The sequence below is a fragment of the Melospiza georgiana genome, chromosome Z (assembly GCF_028018845.1).
Source record: "Melospiza georgiana isolate bMelGeo1 chromosome Z, bMelGeo1.pri, whole genome shotgun sequence".
NCBI lineage: Eukaryota > Metazoa > Chordata > Aves > Passeriformes > Passerellidae > Melospiza > Melospiza georgiana.
The window spans coordinates 54302352-54308351 of record NC_080465.1 but is presented as its reverse complement, the minus strand read 5'-3'; the positions used below and the strand labels follow the sequence as shown (position 1 = coordinate 54308351).

General features: G+C 42.9%; 1 protein-coding gene across 2 annotated transcripts in view; it reads left to right on the top strand.

The window, feature by feature from the left end:
- The first annotated feature begins 404 nt into the window (after positions 1 to 404).
- The window catches only part of APC (APC regulator of WNT signaling pathway), a 93896-nt gene continuing 88300 nt past the window's right edge, over positions 405 to 6000 (top strand). Inside the window, exon 1 of one of the 2 annotated variants that reach the window (XM_058044330.1) lies at positions 405 to 611. The gene's annotated coding sequence lies outside the window, so the exon portion shown is untranslated. The remainder of the gene's footprint in view (positions 612 to 6000) is intronic. The other variant, XM_058044328.1, reaches the window with a different exon arrangement.

The following is a 6000-nucleotide window of genomic DNA, read 5'->3' as shown; positions in this document are numbered from 1 at the left end:
GGGTGACTGACCCTCCAGGGGTGACTGACCCTGGATGACCGATCCTCGGCAGGTGACTGACCCTGAGTGGCCGACCCGCACCAGGTGACTGACCCGGAGTGACCTACTCCGAGTGACCGGGCCCGGATGCATGACGACCCCCGCGCGACCCCGTCTCGCCGCGGCAGGTGCGCGCTCACGGGGCGGGCCGGGGCGCGCCCCCGCGCGTGCGCGCGGCCGCCGCTGCGGGCCCGGGATCGCCGCGGCCGCGCCTGCGCGCGCCCCTCTCGCCTCCCGGACAAGATGGCGGCCGTGGGGGCGCCGGCCGGGGGTGGCGAGTGAGGGGCAGGGGCGACGCGGCCCCGGCGCTGCGTCTGAGCTGAGGCGGCTGCTGGGCAGGGACAGCGGCAGGGGCTGGGCAGGAGGCGGCCGGGGGTGTCCCGGAGCTCCGCGGCGGGGATGAGGAGCCGAGAAGCCGGGGCAGGGAGCCGGTGAGGAGGGAGCGGGGCTGCTCCGTATGCGCGGCTGGCCGGCGCTCCTCGCCGCTCCGGAGTCGGGGCGTAGCTCGGCGGCCCGGCGGAGGCGTCGAAGGAACCGCAGCGGCTCTGGCGGGGGCAGAGGAAGGCGAACAGGTGAGTGCCGGGAGCGGGATGAGTCCTCGGGGCGCTGCCCCCCTCCGGTCCAGTGCGTGTCACTCGAAGCCCGTGCAGCAGTTTTGCTTTGCTTTCCTTTTTTAAAATTTTATTTTGCGGTAGCACGATGTAATTTGACATAATTTAGTGGTTTGGTCCTTCAAAATAAGTCTGAAGGCATTCAGTTACTCCATAGCTAGAATATCCCTGGAGTATGAAGGCTGCGTCTTAGGAAGAGCTGAGCCGCTCTCTCCTGTGAAAAGATATTTAAAAGCCTTGACCTGCAAAAACCATAGTTAAAAACTCCACTATTAAAAGAGTAATTAACCTCAAAACTCTGTGTTGGGAGGTTTTATTTCTTCTGTTACGTGCCCTCTGACCTCTGGTGATGAAGGATGGGTGTGTACAGGTGTCTGTGACCACAGCCTCAGATTCTGTAGTCATTTTAGCCTTAGCGGCCATTCACAGCTTCAGAATTGGCTGGATGTAAAGCAGAATAGCTCAGATTTCTGTAAACATCAGACATCGTTGAGTAAGTGCAGAGAAATGAAGATTCCGCTGTACTAAACTGACTTACTTGTTTGCTGCTGCCTTGCATGTCCCCTCCCAGCTATAAACAATATAATGGTGCTGACCTGTAGAGCTGTAAGACAAGCCTTTTGTTAACGCTGTCACAGAAACTTCTAACTTTCTGAAAAAATAAAACATAATTATTCATAATCTGTTTTCATGTGGTTGCTTCTACCAGCTACTGGTTGAACTAGAAGAGGTAGTTTTGTATACTAGGTGGAGAAGTACAGGTTTGCAAACTTTGCTTCAGAAGTACGGCCGACATTTTGGTAAGTTAAGGCTACAACAAGAGTTAAATGAGATTAGGTAATTAATTGAAATGCAGAGAAACAGAACCTTTTCCTCTCCAGGTGCTATAATATTACATTTTTAAGCTGACTTTGAAAAAGCTTGAATGCCAGATGGGTTTGTCCAATCCTAAGCACTCAAGAAATATTGAAGTGGGCATCATGAGATCATTGTTATGCTTCAGCGTCAACTTCCTTGATATGTTTTTTTCCTGTAGTTGGGGTGAAGACTATTTATAGCATAGTTGTGCCCTTTGACAAAGGCCTTTCATGTACTTACTCTCCTTAGATGCTTGAGGTGTCAAAAAAGTATAATATTCAGTTAGAGGCGTATATGTGCTTGGTTGCATAAGGGAGAAAAAAAGATTGTGGACAGCCATATGGTGATCTAGTTACTGAATTACAGGTTTTCATTTCTAAGAAATACAATAAGAAACTCTGCTGACCACAAAGCATGTATTACAGCCTGCCTTGTTTATGCCCATCCCCCAAGCAATGAAACCCATGCTCAGGTGTGTCAGGTGTTGGTACCCAGACATCTGTTGCACAAAATATTCCCCACGTAACTGACATCACAAATACACAAATGCAGTTTTTTTGGAACATACAACAAATACCATCAGCAGTATGCTATGCCACTGTATGCATAGAGTTTGGGATACTGTTTTGGTTTGTATTATTGCTAAACTAGTAGCTGTTGACCCTAATAAACACCTGCATTTTGTATTTGCAGTATCTCGAGTATGCTTAATACACAAATATATATATTTTATGTCTAAAACTCAGTGTAGAAATTTAGTTTTCATAAATACTTTCAGGTTATTTTTAGAATCTCTTCTATCTAGATAACCTCTAGAGTAAGGCAGTTATATCTCTGTCATTGTATTTAAAATGAAACAGCTTAGTTAACAATAAATCTTCCTCAATCATGTCATGATTGAGAAAGAAAATTTTGATTTGGCTCACTTCATCTTGGCTAAACTCTAAAAATTCCTTCTTTCTGCACAAGCAAAACAGGTTGAATTGGTTTTTAATGGTTAACTTTTGTAGTGTCTTTCAAGCAACTCAATAACAATAAACAAAATTATTGACACGGGTGTTAGATATATGCTTTTGGAAATATTAGCAAGCTGTTCTGAAGTATCATGAGTGCACAAAACACCATGGAGGAAAGGCTGAGGGAGTAGGGCCTGTTAGTCTGGACAAGACCAGAATCACATCAATGTCTGTAGGTGTCTGAGGGAAAGGTGCCAGACACTTCTCCATGGTGCTGAGCAATAGGAAAAGAGGAATGGGCAGAAACTGATGCGCAGGAAGTTCCAGCAGAATATGAGGAAGAACTTCTTTGTGCAGATGATCAGACACTGGGACAGATTTCACAGAGAGGCTGTGGAGTCTCCTTCATTGGAGGTATTCCAGAACCTGGACATAGTTCTGAGCAATGTGCTCTAGGATTACCCTGCTTGAGTAGAGAGGTGGGACCATTTGAGCTACTGTGTCCCCTCTGCCCTTACACATCCTGTGAGTGGGAAGTGAAAAGACACCACTGATTTAGGGTAGTATTCATTTTGTCTCTACTTCTACAACTTCTCAGAAGTTGTTCCATGGCATTGTACAGTAGAAATGTGTTAATTCTGTGGTCTTCACTCACACTTACCTAAAATTCAGTGTTGGAATCTTTTGGATTTTGTGTTGTGCCTCATATTCTTCTTTGAGTTATCTCAGTATAATTTGGACATTAGAAAGCCATATGTAGTTTTTTTTATATCAAGTTACCATGTTTTCACAGTATGGTTTTAGTAACTTACCAGATATTGATACAATAAGCAATCATTTGGCTTTTCGGTAATGGACTTTAAATACAGACTTTTTAACTTTTAATGGAGGTATCAGTATTATGTATGTTAAAAGAAAAAAGTATCACGATTATTTTATGATCATTTAAGTGTATTTGGAAGTTTCCATTGTAAGTTTAAAAATGTGTGTATGAAACATACTGAATGAATGTATGTGAACTCTGCTGGGAAATAGTTGTAACGCATTTTTCAGTGAATCTTCTAATGGTTTGCTGTTCAAGCTTATGTTATTTTCATAATCCTTTTTTTTACCAGTATTGGTAAAATAAAACCCCTATTACTTCATAGCCATACATCTGACACCCTTCAGATTAACATACCCAACTTAAAAAGTTTCAGTACTGTTTCACACTGTTGGGATTTTGGTTCTAATCAACTTGAATTATCACTACAAAAACAACTTTGGATAAAATAGTGTTAAAAATAACTATGATGGTTATTTCAACAGCAGAACATGAGCTGTTGCCTGATTGCCGTTCAGTTTTAGTTGAAAAGTAGCATTGAGTTGCATCAGTTGTAGCTGGGTGATGAAGCAACTGGGCAGTGAGCATTTGCTCAATATTGTACCTCAGTTTAACAGGGGTAATGAAGGATATGGGAGAGGTATGTGGTTGGAAGAAAGGTTTAAAAGATAATACTTGTTTGGATTTGGTATCTCCATGTGCTACTCTGACACTATCTCTGATACTGCTCGCTGCTCATGGTCACAAAGATAGTATATGCTAATTTGAACCAACTGCCAAAGATTAATTGAGTTCATGAGTATGTTCATTTGTGTCTTAAAGCAGTCATTCTTTATTAAGTATTAGTAATCTCTAGTGGAAATAAGACATTTTAGAAGCATTAATTCTTTTTGATATCAGAGAGAATGCATTTTGCCATTACTTCCACGTGAATTTTAAGAAGATGAGAAATAAAATTCAGTAGACAAGACTATGGTGTTAATATGTAAATACAGTTGTATTACAGGACAAGTAGTTTGATTTCTCTATGGAGATGTTAAACTAAAGCATTGAAGTTTAAGTAGCAATAACATTTTGATATGGCTTTCGTAGCCATAGTAGCCATAATACTACATACAGAATAGTACTACAAGTAGTATTATTCTTCAGGGGTGCGTTTTAACCCTAAGCTGATAGAACATTAATCTGTAATGGAAGAAGAAACCTTATTCAGGTAGACTTTTATTTTCAAAATAAAAAGAATTTAGGCTGTGCAAAATAGTATAGTGATACCGCTCTTAATACAGTGATTTTTTTTGAAGCTATGAACTTTATATTCTTACCCTGTAACAGAAATTTGGTGACATAGTCAAACATTACTTAATACTTAGCTTCTCACACATAGATTAAATTGTTGGAGTGAAAGTTGCTTATTTTTCTGGAAATCAGATACCAATAAAAAGCTCTTACTTTTGCTGTTAATGGTATGATTCTTGGCTTCTTTAAATAGATTCTGAAATGTGCTGAGTTTCACAAAGCTGAGTTTGGCTTTTAGTAGATTCGCCTTTTTTTGTAGTAACTGGCATGTGGAGGGAACTGGAAGGAAACTAGGACTTCTCATTGTTGTGTGACAAGAGTGCAAAGAAATCATGAAAGCATAAATTGTGTGAGTTGGCTTTCCCTTTATTAATGGAAAAAGGTTCTCAGGATCACATGAGCCTTTTCTCTTCTCTGAAACCCCTGCTATGGAGAGTCCACATTGCTGCTGTTCTTCTGTTTAAAGAACCTCAGCCAAGAATCTCTTTAGAACTAAGCTATATATTTTCTTACAGAATAGTGTTAAAAAGTCCAATTTAACACATTTTACTTAGGTGTGTGAAGCAAATATGCCTACTTCATCTCGTTCTCTCACTTTAGATGAAATAAGTCGTAAAACTCAGTATAGTACTTGGCTGTGCTTTGCTATTTCTTGGAATAAGATTTAGATTTGTTTGCATACTATAAGTTGAAATTCAGCTGATGAATGAGAAGCATTTCCCTGAAGCTCCTACTGGCTTGTTGTATTACAGACTCAGCTGGAGTTTGTGGGCCGAGTTGAGGACTCTGTGTGGGTAGTGAGGTGACTTCTGATTCAGGTTTGCCAAGCTGACCTCAGTGCCAGGGCAGGCCATTGTGCTGAGTGCCATCTGTCTGCAGGATGACTGGGGATCAGGCCCTGCCTGCCTGGGATCCTGGCATGGGCTTATGAAAGGCAGGTCTGGCTTCACCAGCCTGGTCTTCTATTACAATGTGACCTGCTTGGTGGCTGAGGGAAAGGCTGTGGCTGTTGCCTGCCTGGACTCTAGTAAAGCCTTTGGCACCATCTCCCACAGCATTCTCCTGGAGAAACTGGCTGCTTATGGCTTGGACAGCTGCGGTGTCTGGGTGAAAAACTGTCTGGACACCTGGACCCTGGGAATGGTGATGAATGGAGTTACATCCAGCTGATGGCTGGGAGTTCCCCAGGGTCCAGTGTTGGGACCAGTCCTGTTGAACGGAGTGTTCCCTCAGTCAGTCTGCAGACAACACTAAGTTGGGCAGGAGTGTTGATCTGCCAGAGAGCCGGAAAGATCTGCAGAGGGATCAGAACAGGCTGGATCAGTGGGTGAGGCCAATGGCCTGAGGTTTAAAAAGAGCAAATGCACAGTCCTGCCTTGGGTGATAACAACTCCTACAGCTCTACAGGCTGGAAAAC